The sequence below is a fragment of the Argiope bruennichi genome, chromosome 8 (genome assembly GCF_947563725.1).
Source record: "Argiope bruennichi chromosome 8, qqArgBrue1.1, whole genome shotgun sequence".
Classification (NCBI taxonomy): Eukaryota; Metazoa; Arthropoda; class Arachnida; order Araneae; family Araneidae; genus Argiope; species Argiope bruennichi.
In genome coordinates this window covers 75,266,427-75,289,316 of record NC_079158.1, presented here as the reverse complement: position 1 = coordinate 75,289,316, position 22,890 = coordinate 75,266,427, and positions in this window count along the sequence as shown.

The following is a 22,890-nucleotide window of genomic DNA, read 5'->3' as shown; positions in this document are numbered from 1 at the left end:
ATAAATTTTATGAAAACAAATTATGACCTAAAACATTTATTATGCAAATGGGTTTTGCAAACATCAAAAATTCTAGCTTTTAATATTTTTTTATTTAATAATATAGAACAAATAATTTACATTAAATTATTTTCAAAATAGATTTTCATTTCATTTACTGCACTTTTTTGCAGTTATTATTTAATAAATAATTGCCTAACTTAAGTGTTGTTTCAATATTTATCTCCCAGAATATGCCAATTTTACTTCACTAAATAATTTCTGTTATCACGAAATAATTATGTATGGAAATGATTGTAATATTCTGAAATAACAGTTTTCATCGAAATTTCAATATTTTTCGTGTAGCCGAAATATATAATAAGGAGGAATTGTGAAGAAAATTTCTTTTAGAAAACTTTCTATCATATTTTTATCAATCCTTAATTCTAAAATAATAGAAAATTACTTCTTGTCAACATGAAAGAAGTAAATAAAGAAAGAAAATGCAAAATGATCAAAAATCGTTTCTCGTCATGAAGGCAGAATGGGGAGAAATGCTCCAAAGTTGCAAATTGACTGAAAAAACGTTTATCAACAACATAAAGAGAAAGTAGAGAATTAATGTGTTAATTTCCAAGAAAGAAGGCTATAAAGGAAAATTGAAAAATTTTTATTCAAGAAAGGCATCAAAAATTTGAGAAATTTTTATAAACTTAATAATTATTTTTTTATTAAAATGGTTTCAGTAAGAAAGAAAAAATAAGAAATATTAGCAAATTTTATTTTTTAATGAAATTTACAAAAAAGAATATTTTATATATTTTTAAAGAAATGAAAAATTTTCTATTTAAAAAAAATTAAAAAATTTTTGTTTAATATTTGATTTCACGTGAAAAGATATTTAATATACATATATTTACTATACACATTTTAATATATATAATATACAAAAACCAAAGCAATCGCTCCAAAATTTGCTGGTAAACACTCCAGTAAAGTGTTTTTACCCCTGTCCAATAGCACACAAAATTATGGACCTTGAGTATGGCCGTGAAAGCTCCGAATGCTCAGATTTTTATTTTCAGAGCCCCTTACTTAGAGTAGAGTGCTTCACAGTATGTAAAGAAACTCAGTACTGTGCACATGGACAACAAATGTGTGATCTTGGAGAGTTTTTTTTCTTTTGGCGAATAAACTCTCGGAAAAACAATTATTTTTTAGTGCTCCTTTTCCTAATAGATTGGAACAAAAAAAATGATGCACAATTTCACAAACCATATTTCATTTATTTAAGCCATTGAGTTTTAAAATCATCGCGTTTACACGTAGATGAGCGTACAGAAAAACAGACTATCACTTTTTGATGCATATGTAATTTAAAATGAATATAAATTTTGGATGCTATAAATATGTATGAAACTTCATAAATTTGAACAATCACATTCATGTGTATGATAAAGTACAGACGGACAGATGGTTAAACCCCTTGACAGAATTGGTTCAAAATTTGAGGCAAATTTACAAGTTTTATTATAAATTCGTGTATAATTACAAACGTTAAAGTACCATCTGACAGCCGGATGGACAGACTTTCTTTTAATAGCTTTCATTTGAAATTTGATAGAAATCTACAGATTTGTTGCAAAGAACAGTTTTTTTTTTGCAACAACCTGTTTTTGTGTTAACGTGATTACAAGCATGTGGATAGAATAACTAACAGACACCATCCCTAAATTGTGTTTTTCGAATTCGAGAATACCTGAGATTCTGATTTTAATCAAAACCTCGAGTTTCAATTTTTTTTAATGATTAAAATATTTCATATTGGAAAATGTAAGAAAGTTATGAATATGACGAATTAACTTAAAACACTATATCAAAGTACCTGAATGAAAAAATAATTAATTTTTTAAGAAACAATTATTAACTTTTAGTAATACAATATAAACAATCAACGTACAGAGTGTTCAAGAAATAACAGGAGTTGTTCGGAGCCCTGTATCGTGTTATGTACTGGACGAAATATAATAAAATATGGCCTCCATGCACATTGAAGTATACGGTTTCTATTTGGCAAGAAAAAAAATTAGTACCAAAAAACGCCGATAGGAAAAATTCTGGCGCTGCGACCGAAAATCTCATTATGTAATTTGCATATACGGGTACTTTGTGATACGATATGGAAGATAAAAGAAAGGGTTGCTGGAATTCAAATCATTCTCAAAATTTCGCCCGTAGATGGCGTTGTCACTACATGAATGTACCTTATTAGTCAAGCTGTTTTATCAACCACATGGAAATTTTAATGCTGCTCTTCGTGAATACCGGCGGTTAAAATAGTTACGTAGAGGACTATAACCATAATTAATTTACGAAGAATGGTAGAAAAATTTGAAAGAACAGAAACAAAGCCGAGGACAATTTCTTGTTGTGGGACTATTTGTAGGTTTGAAAGGGGTTGCGTATCAAGGACATGTTCCTGACATTCCCACTTTAAAAGAACAAATAACGTTACATGTCAGACAGATAAATGATTTTCTGATATGCTGCAAGCCACCGTCGAAAACCTAATGTACTGCATGCAATTAACGCTTATGTTCATTTTGTATAGTATACCATACATACAACTTTATAAAAATATACTGCCACTATAAAATAAAAATATATAGAAAATATAGAAAATATAAAGATATAAAATATAAAAAAATATATAAAATATAAAATAAGCTACCTATATACATTTTTTTTCTTTTCTTCAAAAAAGCAATTTTGCCACGATAAGGGTTAATTATTGGAACATCAAGCTAGTGGTCACCTTGAGCCAAATTTATAAGTTGCAATAAAAACATTTTTCATTTCTATTTTATGTGTTGTTATTTACTTTTTACATTGGAAGTTATATATTCGTTTTTCACATATTATGCGCTTGCAACGCATTTTATATCGATACTTTTTTTTGACAAATTGAAACCGCACAGTTTAATGTGTGTGATGGCCAAATTATGTTATATTTCTTCCTGTACATAACACGCTACAAGACTACAAACAAATCCTGTTATTTCTTGATCACCCTGTATATAATAACTTGACTCTTTTAACTTCCGATGACGAGAACGAGGAGGGTGCCTGAGTTGTCACCCCCTCTCCAAACTTCCACACCACACCAGTGGGAAAACGTTTGGTCCCAACGGATTTAATGTGCATCAGACCCGTTTACAGGTTTATATATCAGGTTTATTGGTGGAATCGTGTGTTGAGCCTGAAACCCTTCGGTTCCGAAACCGAAACCTTACCACCAGGCCGCCGCGGCCTACTTTGAAGGCTGGAAATGTGTAGCTAAAAGAAGTTTTTTTTTTGTTTTTTTTTTGAAATTTTATTTTGCTAAGAATTAACCAAAATTTGACGATAATTGGGATGACTTTCGCAAATTTTAGAACGCAAGAATGGTTATTATATGATAAAACTGCTATTGTTTTCGTTTTCTTATCATTCAAAACATTATATTAAACATTATTACAGAGAAACCAGTTTTTTCACCGTATAACGCTTATATCTTTAATTGGTATTTAAAATATAATTTAAGCTCATTTTTGCAAAGACGCATTTCCTTGTTGAATTCAAACTTAAATTTTATGATTGTTATTAGTAATTAATTAATTAGTACATAATTAATTTTTATTATTATTTGTCTTTTTTTTTTAATTATCGTTGATCATTCGACTTATTTTTTCATAATAAGTAGATTTTAAAAGTGGGATTTTAATAAAAATTTTTGAAAATTCGTTTCATTTGGAATTAAGGCTTAATTTCAGAATCAAGCAAATTTCGAAAGCGCCCATTTTTTAAATATTGCTGGTCTTTCCTGCTATATTTAATGCCTGGATATATAAAGGTTCAGCCAAAAATTGAGAAATGTAGAGCTCAGAGAATAGAATGGTATACATCTGGTAAAATGGTACATGTATATAACTGAGGAGGCATTCACGCACAGCGAAACAAAGTATTTAATTGATATTTTTAGCAATCAATAATCCCCGCGAACCAAACGATTATCAAATGTGGCCAGTATATGTGGCCAGAGAACTCGCTGCAAAACTGTAACTCATTACTCATTGGCAGGCACGATCAAGAAAACGATCAAAACCAACAAAAAGTCGTTTAGACACATGTGAGTTTTCTCCAAGAGATTACCGTAAAAGTTGCTCTTTTTTTACCGCTCTCTATTTGCCACTTAAGGTAGTAAAAGAGCGATACCATGGGGCACATAAATGAGGGCTTATTACGAATTCGGAAGAGAATCTTTCTCTCTGCAGTCCCTTTCTTGTTGATCTTCTTTTTCTCATTGATTTGAGCATTAGTATTCTGCCTAGACAACATCTACCCATGACATACTGAGAAGATAGAGATGCTTATATAAATTTTTCAGATGGATTTTAATTAATGGGGTTTGAGTGAGATGCTCTGTAAAGATGCGTTGTATTGTTTTAATTCCTTTAAATGAGCAGTATCAGAATTGCTTTAGATGATTTTTATCAATTGCTCCTGTCCAGTGATTCAGGATATTTCATTATATATATATATATATATATATATACGTTATATTAACCCTTTCTAGGGCCTTGGGAAGTATGCTTCCCACCAAATTTATCAATATTTGTATGAAATTATGTAGGTTGACATAAGTTCTGACAATTTTTTTTTAGTAAGTCAGAAACTTAGATGCTTCAGTTCTTTATCTCAGACAAAATGGTGTGTCTTGATTTGTTACTTAATTATTATTTAACCAAATTAATTAATTAATCAAATTAATTTATCTAATAAGCTAAATCAATCCCTTTTCTTATTCTAATTTCAAGCCTAAACATATTTTAACATAATATGACTTGAAAAAAAATGTCCCTTTAAAGGGTTAAAGGGTTTTCAATGTAATCGCAGGATGCTTGCCCTTGTCTCACTTTATCATCCGGGATCCTGTGAGGATCACCATACAATATTTAACGGAAATTTTGACTGGATTCCTGACAGTCATCACCGAAGGTTTGTCCTCAGAGCTTTAAATGAGTTTGGTCAGTGTCAGCTAGACAGCGGTTTCGGCTATTTAGTTAAATGCATGTTATATTAGAATGTTTTCAACGCAATTACATGGAGGGAACATTCTTATCTTACTTTATTATCCGGAACTTGTGAATTATCATCATTGCAACATTTATACGGAAATTTTGACTGGAGACCTGACAGTCATCACTGATCCCGTCCAACCCTTAATGCGGTGGTACGCTCAGTTATTAGATTGGAGGTAACTCAAACCACACATTTAATATATCATGGAAGTGAGATTCTGCTTATGTATCTGAAAATTTTTCAGCGACGGATTCATGGTACTCTTGACAGGGATGTCCAAAATGTAAGTATCTTCCACTGAAATAATAGATTTCTCTTATTTAAGTTTTGAATTTAAAAAATATAATGGAAAATTTGTTGCTCAAAGTCAGGGCAAACAAATGTGTACAGGTATTTTGTAAGTATTTATAAAAGTCAAAATAATTAAAATGCCTTTATATATTTAGTATCTGAGAGAATGTAGGATTAATAAAAAATATTCTATATTTATCAAATATTCTATATTTATTTCATATGAAAATGGTTATTCTACAATATTGTATCCGTTTGCTACAACTGATTTTGAAGGGCCTACCAAATAGTGTTTTCCAACATTTTCTTGAAAACTAACAAAACGTCGGATAAATGCGTTTCATGCAATGGAAAGTATCTTGATCAATGTTATGAAAATCGGAAAGACAAAATCAGTTATTATATTTTAATAATTAATGTTCTTTTCTTAAACAGCTTACATATATATTAGATATAGTAAGTGCATGATAGATTACAAGGATAAATCTACGATAAAATAAACTACTGGCCTAATTTCAATTATTTGTCTGCGTATTGCGGAATTAGCCAATTAAAGAACATGGAACCTCTTTAAATGGCAAGAATAAAATGAAACTTTCTTTTATCATCTTTGATTCAGTTATCAGATCTTTTTGTGTGAAAATCTATTTTAAGCAATAGAAAAAAACTTGAATCGGACATCGATTGTTCAAACAGATTTTGTTTTAATTAATTTGCTGAAACTTCTGAAATATAATGGATAATCATTACAATTAATGTGACTGTATCAGTTGTTCAATTTGATGATGAAAAATCTGAAAATGGGAGAAATTTCACTTTCAAAATTTTTTTTGATGCCCCAATTTCACTATCGTCACTGTTTTTAAAATTTCCAATACTTAAGTGCATTTTACCATTAAATTGTTGCATTATTACATTAGAATGAAGTCTTTTCATTTTTATTTCTTGTTTCGAATACTAAATTTAATATAAGCAAGGGAGTTACTTTGAATTGAGCTTTAAAACAATTTTTTGTATTTTATGGAATATTCTTCCAAAAAGCTAGCTAATTTCCTTGAAGTTCAATTATATAGGAATTTACCATACTATTTTCATGTTCCTTTATACATTACTCAACTTCTAATATTAATCCTCTTTTTCAATTTCTCTGATTAGAAAAGGTCTATACATGAAAATGATAAATTTTATATATTAAATTTTAGTTTTTGTAAATCAGGAATTTCATGCACCACTGCTAAATCACAGGAATGTGGCTGACTGTACATTTCAGACAATGAGGGTTCCTTATTGATGTTGTACATTATTTTATCTCATTCATATTATGAGAAAACTTTTCAAATGGTTACAAAATAAAACAATGTATTCTTATATAGATTTAGCTAGAGAAAAGATTTTAGACAGAGAGAAGAGGATGAAATATATTTTCTCCTCATCATTTCCTTTGTCTGTTTTTTCATTGTCTTCATATTGCAATTTATGATGATACGTGCAACATTTGATGGCTACCTATTTGATCGCCATTTTAATAGTATTCATTTAGTTATGTCAATCAGTTTTAACATTCCGTTAGTCGTATCTTATTAAAATATATAAGATTGCTTCTTTTTTTTCAGTAAATAGATGATATTATGTCTGAGGGAAAATTCTTTTTTGCTCTCTTACTAGTTTGTATTAGGGAAAAGCTTAGTTGTGTTTTGTATGTATCTACTTTAAGTTTGGTTTATATATTTATATCATTCTAATACTGATCTATATTATTTACTGATGATAACAATATATTCTGGTGTATATGACGAATACAGGGCAACTACATTTGTTAGAAAAAAAAGTGACTAACCTAGTGTTAATGAGCTATATCTTACTACACAAAATGAAGTGACATTTAAAAATATAGGTGGAAAGAAACAGCCTTTTTTATTGGCTAGTTAATCACGTAAAGCGCTAGAATTATTAATTCGCGAAATATTTCTATGAAACAATTTAGAGTTGATTAACTAGGCAGAATTAATTATCACATTTGATGTTAGACAATATTCTATTTATGACGCACCAAGCCTTTTTAAATTGTATAAAAATTGGAGTAATTTTTTTGGTGGTTACGCTGTGAAGCTCTGTCGCCTATCCCCCCCCTCAGAAAATAAACAAAGAAGTAGTAATTTTGAGATTTCTCTCGAAAGTAGAATGTTATTATATATATATATAATTAATGTTCGACTATCATATAAGATATCGTATGAAATAAAATCTGATATAATCGGACCAGTAATTGGAGCTGGTGGAAGTTTTACGTCCCTAAATATTTTAATTATATTTATTAAGTTTTCTTTCACTTCGTATCTATAATTTTATCTTTAAAATTCCAGAAAACCCAGGTTAATTTGAAAATCCGGAAACTTCATTTAAATTTTTAACAAATAATTCATTTCGGAATAAAATTGATGCTTTAAATTTTTAAGTTTTGCGTTTTTTTTTTATGGCACTTGCCATAGAAAAGCCCGCTGACGAAGTCTGCGATTTTAAGCCGAGAGGGCATCTCTTGTTTCAGTAGCGCCATCTAGGGACAAGAGTATAAATTAGTTACTCATGCGTCATTCATGCATTTCATTCACTCATTCACAGATCGCAATTTAGACCTGAATCGGAGAACGATTACCTCTGAACCAGTACCCTCAATGGTATTGTCTCACGATGGAGGACTTTGTGGTCATGACAGATTTATACGTGCACCGGCCACCACATACACGGGGAGTCTTCGGTCGGTGGGATTCTGACTCACAACCAAATGGATGCGAATCCAACACCCGACATACCAGGTTATCTAGGCCTTTTTATGTTTTACTCATCGCATCGAAATTCCAGGATTGAATTTTTCTCAAATACTTGAGTTGTACCGAATAAAGTGAATAATAAAATCTGAAACATATTTCGAAATTTAATTCCAAAATTTTCCTTTCTTTCATTTTCTGTATTCAATTTTAAACTGTTAATAAAAACCACGAGAATGGATTAATAACAATGTTCATCCCTTTTCTATATCAAGTAAATATTTTTTTTAACTGAAGTTCACAGTAGTTTCATTAAAAATTACAATTTCGCTATTTCACTATATGCCTCAAAAACAAAATTATCATTCCGGATGAATTATAATTAGAAAGTTTCCTAAGCTTCTTTATAATGCATTCCCCATTCATCCATCAGATAAAATTTATATTTTTTCTCATGTAAACAAACTCTGCGATGGATTAATAAAAAATAAACCTCCACTTTTTACATTATGTAAATATTTGTAAACTGAATTTCCTGGCACTTTTATTAAAAAATAATAATTTCGTTTTTTTAGTAACATTAAGACTCAAAACCAAATTTGAAACTACTTATTTAGAGAATTTTCAAAGCTTCTTTATAATACATTCTCCAGTCATCCAACAAATAAAATACTCTAATTTTTCTCATATAAAGACTCCGAATTCCATATGATAAATATTGGTTACCAAGAATAAGTCGGTTACTGCAACAGACAGAAAGCAGCAATTACCAAGTTTCTGCATTTTGCGAAGTGAAATATTTTACCCGTTCAACTCACAGCAAGCTTTAATAGTGAATCTATTGTGATAGACAATAGTTCCAAAACCGAAACTGAGCTTAAATTCCTCTTTAAACCTTTTAACTAAAGTTTCAGCCCCATTTATGGCCTCTTTACAGCATATTCTCCCCTCACTTTACAGGATAAGCGTCTAAAGTGAATTTCTATCACGCAAACTATTGCGATTGAAAATTCCTTCAATTGTGACGAATACCAAGCGTATGCAGAATTATGCGGCGATTTAATATATTCATCCAATTGCTAAAGCAAGCGCTATGTTGTTCCCAGAACTGATACTGAAAGCCATAATGAATTCTGACTAGAAGGGTCATGAAAAGAATTTCAAAATTACTATGGTAAATTGGAATATCCGAGTAGATATAATTTCAACCATTTTTGAAATTATCAATGAAGTGATGATTGCAATTTTGTTTTTTTAATTATATGCATACGAAACTGGAAAAAATATTTTATTGTGGATTGTCTGATGTGTCAGAGTTTCTATGCAACTTTGCGAGGATGTTTGCAATCTAGTAAACAAATAGGTGTCATTTTTTCCAGGAATTTAGAAAAGGTAGTAAGAAATATATTTATTTACATATTTCTGATTAATTTTGCTATTTTATTAATGATATGGTAAAATTTGGTTGAGAAATTATTGAAATTAAATTGAATAAAAGTTTCCCCTACACTATAAATAAATTCATTCATTCATTCATTAAATTTTGACACAAAATATTGTGTTTCGCACTTAAAACCTGCCGTAGAAAATGTGTTATATCTTAGAGTCAATTTTAACTGATAAATCATCTTTACTGGCAGTGAGAGAATATATATTTTTTTTCTGTTTTTGCAACATGTTATTGATAAATTAATTGCAAATAATCACTCAAAATCAAAAATTCATAATTAGAAGGCAAATAATTAAGAAATTAAATTTTGTTTGAAACACAATTAATGTAATCCAATAATTTATCAACTATGGAAAAATATCTTTCAAAATCAAAAAAGATACTAAAAAAATAATTTTAGGGATGGAATAGCAAAAATTCTTCTTTATATTAATCGGTTTCTATAACTGTCGAGGTTGAAAATCCTAAAAATAAGAAATTTTGAATGGGCGTCTTCAACACAATTGATGTGAACTATTATTTGATTACTTCACAAATTCGCAATAAAGCAGCAAAGAATCGCTCTCTTAAAAACGCGAGTCGGAAACCATGGCCTGTGAATATTTTAGGACTATATATCTGCAATTTTAAGAGCAACATGATTGCTATCTCTTTCAGCAACTTTTAAAGAACAATTTTTCAAGTTAAAAGAATCGGACTCTTTCCTCAGCAACTGCATTGTTTGTAATACGTGAGGCCTTGGCTGATATACAGTATGTAATATACCAGTACCTAGATTTTGACTCACTATGAAGATGCAGCTCATTATTTATTGACAAGTACGATCGAGGAAACGATCGAAAGCAAAAGAGAAGATGAGAGTTTTCTTCAAGAAATTATCACAGAAGGTGCCTTTTTTACGGCTCTCCATTTGCCATTCAAGGCAGTAAAAAAAACGATTACACAGAGCACATAAAATGAAAGTTTATAAGAATTTAATAGTAGAAGGCACTCTATCGCTTAGCATTCCCCTTTCGTTAGTTTTTTCGTGATTGATTTGAGCAGTAGCATTCCAATTGAATAAGCTCTTACCATGATTAATGGAGAAGACTGAGGTGTCCTAAATAGATTTTTCAGGCAATCATTCAAGAGATAAATTCAAATAAAATTTTCTGAAAATACTTGATGTATATTTTATTATGGTTTGGATGTAGTTGGCGAAAATTCCTAATATATTTATTTCTATATGAAAGTTAACCATTTAAAATAATTGACAAGTAAGGTACTTGCCCCTTACATATTTAAATGTTCACATTTAAGATTGGGCTTTAAATATATATATATATATATATATATATCGTCAATAAATTATAACTAATGAAAGGGGAAAAGCTATATTTATTGAAATTGGATTCATATCATAAATGGAAAATTTGAATTCTATTTTATTACTAATACAGGGAAATATATGTTCTGAAGCTGAGCAAGACATAACATTTGAATTAGAGTTACTAGATTTGATAAAAAAATATACTTTGCATGCTGATAATATAGACCTCAAAGTAATTTTTAAAAATGTGCAACTATAAACTTGATTTATTAAAAATTAAGTGAGTATTCGGGATATCCACTAAAACTTCTAAAAATATTTTTGTAAAAAATTATTTTAATATAATTAAAATTTTAAAATCATTATTTATTATATTAATTTGTTTGTCGTGAAGTTTTTTCCGATTTTGGTATATGTTTTTTGAATTTTTTTCGCAAAGATGTAATTATATTTTTTTTCATATATAAAAAAAGAATTTAATTTGTTAAGAAAGAGAACATTAAAAGGAAATAAATGCAAACAAATATTTAGTTTTATTTCAAAAATAATTAACTGAAATCCTTAATTTATTTTGTGAAATTTGCTTAAATGCATGCTATTTCTTTATTATTAATTTATTTCAATATATGTATTAAATATATGGGGATTTCGCTGGATAGAAAGAGAACATTGATACAATTATTTCCTTTCTAATGTAAATTAATTTATAATAGTGCAAATGATATTTCTAATGCAGAGCAACACTTTTTTTTTTTTACCAAATCTTATTTTTAAAACACTCACTTAAGCAAAACTCACATATAAGCAATTGTTTTCATTTGAATCATTTCATGCATTTATTAATTTTTTATCTAAAATTAACTGCTTAGGCTATGTAAAATAATTATTATTTTATTATTCATAATATTTAATTATTTTCTAATATTTGAATTATGGTGATAAATTATTACAAATTATACCCAGACAACAATAATAAATTTCTTTGGGTATGAATTTACTGTAAAAGTTAATTAAAATTTCCTTCCCATTTTTCTACATTCAGTTTAAAATTCCATAATATGTATCAAAAAAGAAATTTATACCTTTGCTTCTGCTTTTATTATTTCATGGATTACAAAAGAATAAAAATATTACAAGGTGAAAAAAATAAAAATTTTCTATGTTTGAAATTGACTAAGAGTAATTAATTTCGCTATTTTTAAAAAGTTTGACTTTCTCATAAGTGATGTAAGTAAACATAAAGCGTTTTAATCACCAAAAAATTCTTACACGAGGTTTCGACCCTAATCAAAACATCCGAGTCCGAAAAAACACGTTTTTTGGAATTAAGTCTATCTGTTTATGAAGAAAGCAAAACCATTTGAACTAAACTGGCGAAATTATGAATTTATGAATTTTATATCAATTTTGTAGATTTCTATCCATATTTGAATGAAATAGATCCAGAGAAAATTTGTTAGGATGTTCGACTTCAAGGGACAAAAAAAAGGACGTAACTGCATAGTAAAAATTGATGCACAGATAAACTTTCAAAAGTTAGAGCCAGACTTTCGGTTGATATTTTCCCGAAAATTCAGAAACCTTAATAATGATAAATTAAATTTGGCTTTCACTTTTAGCTTTTAAAGTGCAGATTCTTATCAATGTTTTCCAACAAAATCTGTTAAGTGTTGACCTTTTTTCGATCCGTATTTTTGAATGAATCTAAATCGCAATAATTGAAAAAAAAATAACATAAATAAGTGAAATTTGATATGTGATTTTGTGACTACTATTATAAGTTCAGAGACAAATTTTAGTTTCAACCTGTCAAAAAAAGACACAAAATATATATCCATTATTCTGGTACTTTTGAATTAACTATTAATCAGCGATTAATCACCAATGAGAGATTTAACAAAAATGCTGAATTCACTAAAAAATAAAATCAACATTTCGAAATTATTGTTTTCACCAGTAACATGCAATTTATAGATAAAAACCGGTTTATTACATTATGTAGCACATAAGTTTCATGTTTGTGAGTTTGAAAGTAAAAATATGAGCATTCGTGATAGTCACAATCTTGCAAAAAGACCGCAATTTTATACTAGGAGTGGGATAATACTTCTATTAGAATTTGCTGGAAGGTTTCGGGGAAACAACTTCTGCTGGTTTGTTCTGTGCTCGAACGAGTTTCTTCAGTTACTGAAAACTTAAATCTATATCATAATAATAAAATTCTAAAACATAAGTGAACGCTTTAGAATTGGAGCGAGGCAGCTGATAGTAAAGCTTAAAAAATGGAAGCCGATAGAAATTTATAAATTTGACAATTGGGAAACAAATGCGCTTCTTTATCATCAAGCCCAATAAGAACTTATTAAGATAGGATCTAAAACATTGAATCAAAATTTAGTAGAGATATGATATTATTAAGCAAAAAATATTTCTTGTTTCATTAAACTGAAAAACTAAAACTGAATCACTTAATTTTATGGAGTCATTTTCATAGCACTTAGACATCTAAAAACATTTATTATTACATCATTTTCTAATAATGTGGTGGCTAGTAGCTTTTTATATAGCTGTCAACTCGGATCGTCTATAACCAAAACAATTGATTGATTAAGCGTCCTATTTCTGATCGGATGACGCAAGGATATATGACATGAAGGATTCTTCGGAATCTAAATACCGGAGATATGTTAATAAAGAGTATATTGAAACCCATGAGATTTTATAATTGCAAAATTCAACGGCAGTCATTTAGGAGAACAGCATTCATAAACCAGCAATAATGATATACAGCTTATAACTGATATAATATATATAAGCGTAATAACCAGACATATAGGTTAAATAAATAATTGACAATATATAATTATTTTAGATAAATAGAATTGTATAATATGTCAAATATCCAAATACATTCAGTCTTGCTTTATCCTTAACTGGAATTAAGTCAGTGGAAAAAATAATAGAAATCATATTGATAAATGAATTATTAATCATTTATAAAGCATTTTCCGATATAAGTTTTAACCCTTTTCCAATAAATGTGCAAATTTACATTAAATACTGTGTTTATTCAATTTATGTTGATTTTTAACGCATGAAAAATTTTAGAATACGGCTGAAATTGTTTAATTTAATTTAGCATTAATAAATAGTTTCATGAGAATCGTAAGAATTTATCAAACCAGGAATTCGACTATAATTCTTACAGTATGAAATTGATTCTACTATTGAAATGCAAATGCTTAATAACCAACTTTCAAATATTTTCAAATTATTTCTAAGACATTCAGCAAAAACACTTTTATAATAGAAATATATTAAAAGAGATTTAATAGCTTGGGAATATTGAAAATAATATTAGAATTTCCTTTTTTAGGAGTTTACATATTCCTGAAATTTCATTTGATGCAGAATTTTTAGCTATTTACTATCGACATTTAAGCCTTTCTAATATGCGAATGTGACTTCAATTTAGTTCCTTGCTATGAATAAAAGATTTAGTAGGTAACAGCTAAAGTCATTTTAAAACATGCACTGTATGATAAATTAATTTTTAATATAATTGTCTTACAATCAGTTTCTTCAAAATTTTCAGTGATATATTACAAAGTGAAAAACATTACGGAAGTAAATTACAAATATTTCGAAATAAAGTTATTACGTTGAAAGATAAAATGCAAATGAATATATTCAATCGAAGCGGTTTAAATTTAATATTTACTTGCCATTTCTTGGATTTAATACGCTATATAAATAATAAATAAATTATACCAGTATTTATCAAATTGTCTGCTTTTATGAAAATATTTCCCGTGAATATTAGAATAAATTTGAAAAGAGTTTTAGAATTTATAGATGAAATAAAATCATTAATAAATTATTAGCACCAATTTATTTAGCAATTGATATTTACATGCTTGTCTTTCCCATGCATTACTTCCGTATATCAGCATTGATATAGAGGGTTAGCAAGAAATAAGTTACCCAATTCAGAGGCTTCTAAAATGCGATCTATTAGCCCAAATAAGATAAAATTTGAACTACAGATTATTCAGAGTATGCCCTTTACATTTATTAATTAAAAATATTTAGTACAAAAATTCGCCAATAGATGGAGCTGTAACACAAATAGCACTTATTTGCATGCATTGAAAATGTGAAACATAATTTGCGTTACATCAAAAATCTATTATCACTTTTCTTTTGATAAAAAGAAGGCGGATTCTGCACGAACATTAGTTTCTTCTATGTTGCCATGCCTACGTTGCAAGGAAAGGTGCTACTGGTGAAATTGTTCTACCAGAACCAACTAAACTCCGTTGCAATTCAAAAGGAATTTCGTCGTATGAAGCAGAGACGAAGATGTCCAATACCTCCAGGTGCCCTACGCAAGATGAAACAGAAATTTGAAAAAACTGGGCAATCTGACATTCTTTCAAATAGAAGACAGAAAAAAAATCATATCTTCCAGTGTAGAAAATGTTACAACCGCGCTCGTTGAAGCCAGCAGTCAGTTGCCGCATAATAGTATGAGTTTGCCAGTTGTTTCTTCTATTCTGGATATTCCATATTTAACTGTATACAAAATCGTAGGTAGATTTTGCACTTTTATCCATACAAAATCAAGTCTGTGCACCTTTTGCAGGACGGGGACTTATAGTTTCTTAAAACTTTTGCATTTCAGTTTCTTGCTCGAATGGTAGTGGACACAACTAGACCATGCAACATTCTGTGGAGTGATGAGGCCCATTTTTGCCTCAGTGGTAAAGTTAATACCCACAACTGTAGAATTTGGGCAGAGGAAAGCCCTCACTTTATCCATAAACAACCGTCGCTTCCTGAAAAAGTGACAGTATGGTGCGATTTTATAGAATCCAAACATGTACCGCCACAGGACAACACTACCATAATATGCTGAGGGATTTTGTAATGTCAACTCTTTTACAGCCTGGATGCCTTCAAGGCATCATTTTCATGCAGGATGGTGCACCAACTCATGCTGATAGTTGTGTAAAGCGATTGTTAATACAGCATTTCACAGAAGCACGAGTTGTCAGCCGTCATTTCCCAATATCATGGCCTCCTCCCTCGCGGTCATCACTTCTTGCGACTTTTGTTTGTGAGGTTATTTGTAGGACAATAACTACCGTCAAAGGCCATCATCTCTACCAGATCTGAAGGCCAACATTCGGCGCCATATTCTTAATATTACGGCAGATTCACTCTGGTCATGTATAGAAAATATGGTTCTCCGATTAGCGCATATTGTTGAAATTGAAGGAGAACATATTGAGAAATTTTAATTTTACTTTATTTAACAATTACAAGCCATATTAAATGATTTTATGTGTATTACAATGTCACCTAATGGTGAATTTTTGTACTATTTCTTTTATTTAATAAATGTAAACCGCATCATCTCAATAATCTGTAGTTCAAATTTTATCTCATTTGTATCAATAGAGCCCTCTAAAGTGGGTAACTTATTTCTTGCTACCCCTGTGCATTGATATTGCTACAAACCTGTAATTTTGCTTCCCAGTACGAATAGTGTCATCATAAGAAATACCGTTTTAACGATCACCCTGAGGGTGCTGATCGGTGACGCGTCAGTGACCTCAGAGCTTGGCGACTTGGCGACGACCTTGAATATGTACTTGTAATTTTAACCACTTTTATGCATTTCTAAATAGACATTTTCAAATTTATTTTTTGCTTTAGTATTGTAAGTGTGCAATAGTACTTACCTCATTTAAAATGTTAATGGTTAAACTTAAAAATCAAATAATGAAGAAAAACAATACCATTGCTTCTATTCTATATTTAAACACTCTTGGTTCGTTTCTGATACATAAGTGATTCAAAAAAGATATGCACAAAAAATAAGGAAAATGCATGACATAAAATATACATCGGTGTACGACTTCTAAAACTGAGTTACATGGTTACATGTCTGTCAAAATGTAAGCATACGAATATTTTCCTCATGGGACCATTAAAACCAAGTTACAGAAAGTATTTAATTGAATGTTTTAACAACCAATTATCCTGGCTAGTCTTCTGGTCGCCAAAGGTGGCGAGTTAAAACATACGATAGTTATGTGATAAACAGAATTTGGATACAAACTGAGCCTGAGTTACTAAGAAGTGAAAATAGAAATAAAATTGAACGTGTCGAAATTGATCAAAATGAATGATATTTATTTTTTGAATTAATCTAATTTCCCAGCATTTACTACAAAATTTAGAGTATCCATATTTTATCAAAGTATATTTTACAGATTTACATCGGTTTATAAATGGAAAATACTTGTGAATTTACAAATATTTTGTACTTATTCAAGTGGTACAAAAATTCTAAAGTTTCAATAAATGTGATTTAGATGCATTTAATTATCCCCAAATAGATGCTATTATGCTACAAAATTGCCAAGTTTTACTAATTCAGTTTTGATAAGAATAAGAATTTATGATATGGGATTGAACCCATGAAAAGCATACGATTTAACCCTACGTCATTGTTTGAATATAATTCAAAGACTCGCTTACAATTTCTGTTTCATATTCGAATTTCCAATTAGTATTTGAACAATCACTTTTGTCTATTACTAACAAATTGTGAACTTTGTTAGAACAATGTAACAAACATAAGGAAGATTGGAATTGTAATTTAGACATTTGAATCGATGTTACTAACTATTCGCAACACCCTAGGCATTCAGTTGATCATTAAAACTTTTAGATTATATATTTAAAGCGAGTAGTTATAATATAAAAAATACAATATTGACTGAACATAGTAACTAGAAATGTCGGGACTCACGGGAGTCATTAAATCCGGATTGTAGTCTCCTTCCATAAAATATTCTCCTTCGAATTTAGGGATTATCTCCCAATGGATTCACGAAATGCCCCTGTGGTCGTCTAGACGTGCCAGACGACCCAGTTATTCTCCAAACTCCTTTCAAAGTCTCACGAGTCTGAGAATTCCGTAATAGGGAATTGCAACGAAGTTGAGACATTTCAGATTTTTGTAATAGAATTCGAAAGAATAACTTTTCTTGGACGATAAGTAAGCTAAGAAATTAATTGCAATTTAATTAAATTGCAATTAATTCTTCCCCAATTCCTTATTTTTTTATCATCTGATAACATTAAGTTGTTCTGATTTAAGGATTTGAAGCCACAAAATGTACGGTCAGAAAATTAGCGATTTATCGCTTTTGATGCACCAATATTCTGCTTCTAGGGTTATTAGAAAATGACAAAGAAAGTTGTCACATTTGGTGGTTTATCGCCAAAAAAATGATACAACTTATCGCGAATATCCCATTTCTCCTGTCTGGCCAATAAACGCCATTGTCTTGAGTAGTTATCTCCTGAAGGAGCACACAGAAGAAAATGGGAATGGACACGAAGCAGGAATCAGGGAAGTATCGAAAGCTTTATATACATAATATATATATGTATATATGTATATAACCATCATTTGAAAAACAAACCATCGTTTTCTAAATACAGATGCATGCATAATAGTCACTTGATTGTTTCTAATCAGTTTAAACTGGTTAATGACCTAACTTAATTAAAACAAACAATGACTTAAAAATAATAATGTTTCACGTGGTAACTCTCTATCGCAGATTTCAGTTTTATTTTATTTTCTTTTTGAAATAATGATGAATTGTGGTGATGTTTAAATACTTCAAACAATTGTAATACAATTTTCCAACAACAATTTTAAAACTAGAAAACTGGAATGAAAATGAGCCAGCGGAAATGTTTTCCCTGAAACTTTCTTGCGTTCTCTTTAATAAAGATATTATTACCTTTTTCGCCTCTGTAAAAAATTATTCATCTTAGAAAAAATCATGAATACCACACATGTACACAGAAATTTATTTTCACACAAGAGAAGATGAGACATGAGATCTGTATGCTTTGTAGCATACTAAGGAAATACTGTACTTGTATATTTATTATATGACATCAGCAAACAAAATATTGATTTTGGTGAGAATTTGCCGTGTTGTCTTTGGCCGTTTGTTTTGGCCTTTAATCTTTAAAACGTAGTTAGTAGTAGTTACATAAGTGCCAAAAAATAGAAAAAGTATTTGGAACCAATACGTTCAACCATTCTTGAACAGTTTTCTTTCAACCAATTGAAACCAAAATTTGGCACAAAACAACAAGATCATATATCAGATTTCTTTTATTTAAATCTTTGTGTTTCGAATTATTGTTTTTATATACATTTGTCAACACAGATCAATTAATCCATTGATTGATACAGCTCAACATTTGGCACAATACTATTCCAGATTCTAAATCCGCATATCAAATTTAATCCATCTGTCCTTTTTCATTTGGTAGTTACACGATCCACTTGTATTCAGAACATTAAATAAAATAAATTTCCTCTTTGATAGAGTTTTGAAACTTTGGTTTAAATACAATATTCTAAACTTAAATTTTAGCTCAAAACATTTCTTGAATTATCTTATTATTAAATACGGATGGACAGAATACTAAAAATGTGTTTTTTGATTCACGGAGATTTGAAACTTGGAGATTCGTCAAAATCTCAAGTTCAAATTTTTGACGATCTCGATATTTTCTCTTTTAGTACGTCGTATATGAGGATGTAAAAATAATTTTAATGTTATTAAAGATATTATTTACGGTATACTTATGTCCAATCGTATCAAAGAACATGTTTTGCATTTAATTTTAAATCTATGTATACAAAAAAAAATATGCAAATTAATTTCATTTAAAATGTGAAACTGTTAGACATTTAAAGAAAAACCATGCGAAAGTTATTTTCGGATCCGAATTTTACGGTCCTTGTGTTGTTTTTCCAATCCCGTTCCATGATCTCAATGAAAGTAAACAAACCGATGATTCGAACCCGACCTTTTTGCGAGTTTTGTGGTTGGTAACAATCGCAATGCAAATCGAGGGACTATTTTTAATTTCGGCTCGTGTCGTAGTTTTTGGGCAGGAGAAAGATATGGAATATGAGAAATGTGTTTTAGCTCTAAGAGAGAGAGCGTCGACGGTTTGGCTATGCAACTGTATGTTGCTTCAACATTCTAACTATGCCGATTAGTTATTTTAGACGGTTCGAATCTGAGGCCTGGTAATGTTGATTTAAGTTTTTATTATTCAACTTATTATTTTGTGTGCTCCAGTTACGAGCACATTGACTTTATTCTTGATTTTTAATAAAAGTCATTTTTTTAAGAAACTGCTTTCATCTTTATGCCTTCTTGACACAAAAATTTCACTGCTTGCTTTACTAAAGTTTGGGTTAGTTTACCCTAAAGTATAACAGAGTTCATTATGAGCCTAGAAGGATAACAGTTGGTTATAGGCCCAGAAGTTTAACAGAAACGTTTATAGAATCAAACATTAATTTATACTTATTTATGTTTAGTATCGATTGGAAAGTTATGTAAGAAATCGGTTGCAAGAAATAGTTCTGTATTTCTGGTAGAATTCTTTTCTTTTTTCTATACGAAGTATAGAAAAAAGTATTGTAATCGTCAAAAAATTCGAATTTGAGATTTTGACGAATTAACTCATTTTAGAATCATCATTTTGACGAATTAACTCATTTTAGAATCATCATTTTGACGAATTAACTCATCATCTCTGTTTGTTTGAAAACGCAGTAATTCAAAACCGTTTTCAGCTAGACATTCGAAATTTGGTACATAGTATTACCACCAAATTCAGATTTCTGTCAAATTTTGAACGGAATTTATTTAGAGGTAGACTGCCAATTTAATTGTTTTTGTATAAGTGAACTCTATATCTATAAAACCCAATGAGTTAAATAATTTCAAGAGTTTTTATAAATTATGTCTAGTATAAAAAATATGTAGAGCAATTATTTTTTTCCCTATGATACATGTGCCCCTATAGCTACATCATATTATAATAAGTGATACAATTTTAACGAAAATAGCCTATTGAAATATTAAACATGAACATAAAATGTTACTGATTTTAGTGTTTGTTTTAATATTTCTTGTTAAAATACAAGCATATATTTTCCCGTTTCTGTCATCTCTTAAAATGGCACCATGTCTGGAATGATACCTTTTCAAAATATCACATTATTATGAAACTAGATTTCTAGATATGCTATTAATTAAATTGAGATTTAGGGCACAGTTGCAACTTGAACGTGATTTGCGATTTAATAAATGGAGATAAAGCTGAACATATCAAACTGATTACAATGAAACCTGTTCAGACGCTGTATTGATCTAATGAATAATTAATCATAACATAAAGTGGCCATAAAATAATATGCTCTGTTCTGAAGCTGCAGTTAAAAGTAGGAATGAAATGAAATCAAATGTCAGATGCACATTTTAAAAGGAATATGCAAATGAATTTCGAAAAATATTACTAACTAAGGATGCCATTAGGTGAAATCTGGCATGAAAAATATATCTATAATTACAATGAAGTAAAATGTAAATTTCTTAATTATATTTAAGCAATTAAAATGCGCTTGGAGAAATGAAAAACAAATAATATGAAATGGGTGGAAATTAATTGACAGTTAATTAATCATTTATTAATCAACAACAAAGTCTCCCGAGAAAAGTATACATTTTCAATTTGCTGGCTTTCATTTTGCATAAGAGATTTAATATATGACTGTTGGAGCTTTTTGCGCAGAATTTAATCTTCCTACTACTTTCCACATTCTATATAAGAAATTTGATTTCATCCTGGCCATTAGTTTTAGCTACTGATTTTTCCTAACAGAGAAAATTATTTCTTGATAAATTTTCATTTTCTTTATGTATTATTACAAATTATTTGCTAAATACAGTTTTCGGTGATGGTAAGTCAACCATCTAACTTTCCGACCCGCCCGAAGGCACACGGATTTAAACCATAAAACTGAATGACCGGACAGCCGCAACAGCAACATTGGCGGGAACTGTGGTTGAGTCCTAAGGGCGGCCACCGGCCACAGTACAACCCTCCCCGAAGGAAGTACGTCCCGTCATCGATGGGAGGAGCCAGATCCCCCACCTATTAGTGTACCCTCCAGGGTGACGAGATCCAACCGCCATGCCGGAATCATCTCATTCTCATTTCGAGGTGCCCCCCCGGGGGGGATTCGGTGATGGTAAAGTTTCATTTATGAATATAATCTGATAAAATAAGTTATAAAATTTTATTCATTTGCTATAAAGACTTGAATTCTGATATATTTAGCATTCTGAAGAAATGGGTTTTATAAGGATACCATTTTTGCGATTCTTATTTATGTGATATAAAATTTTGTAAGGTTCAGAAATCATGACATTGAATTGGATGAAGACGGGAGATGCTGGTCGTATATCTGCTTCATGCACTATCTACCAATAAGTATGTGGACACGCATGCAAATGAGGATATCTGCGGTTTTGATCTACATCACCCATTCTGTACTTTCTTATTTATGTGATATAAAATTTTGTAAGGTTCAGAAATCATGACATTGAATTGGATGAAGACTAGAGATGCTGGTCGTATATCTGCTTTATACACTATCTACCAATAAGTATTGGACACGCATGCAAATGAGGATATCTGCGGTTTTGATCTACATCACCCATTCTGTACTTAAATATCGCGCAGGAATGATCGCTGGCAGTAATCGAATGCTAGATGCCAAGGAATTTAGATCTGTCTGACTTCGAGAAAGGCGCAATTATCGGATATCTCAGAAATGGTCGATATTTAAGGTATATATCTAGTGAGTTAAACATTCTAAAATCCACAGTGGCTTTTGTGATTCAGAAGTGGAAGGGGAATGCTGATTGTTAGAATGTGCTTCGACCCAGAAAACTTACGAAATTAGGTAATACAGATCACAGAGTGTTGTCCAAAGAAATTCAGAAAAACCACACAAAGCCAACTGCCCATATACTCCAGGAATTCCCACAAGCATCCGGGAC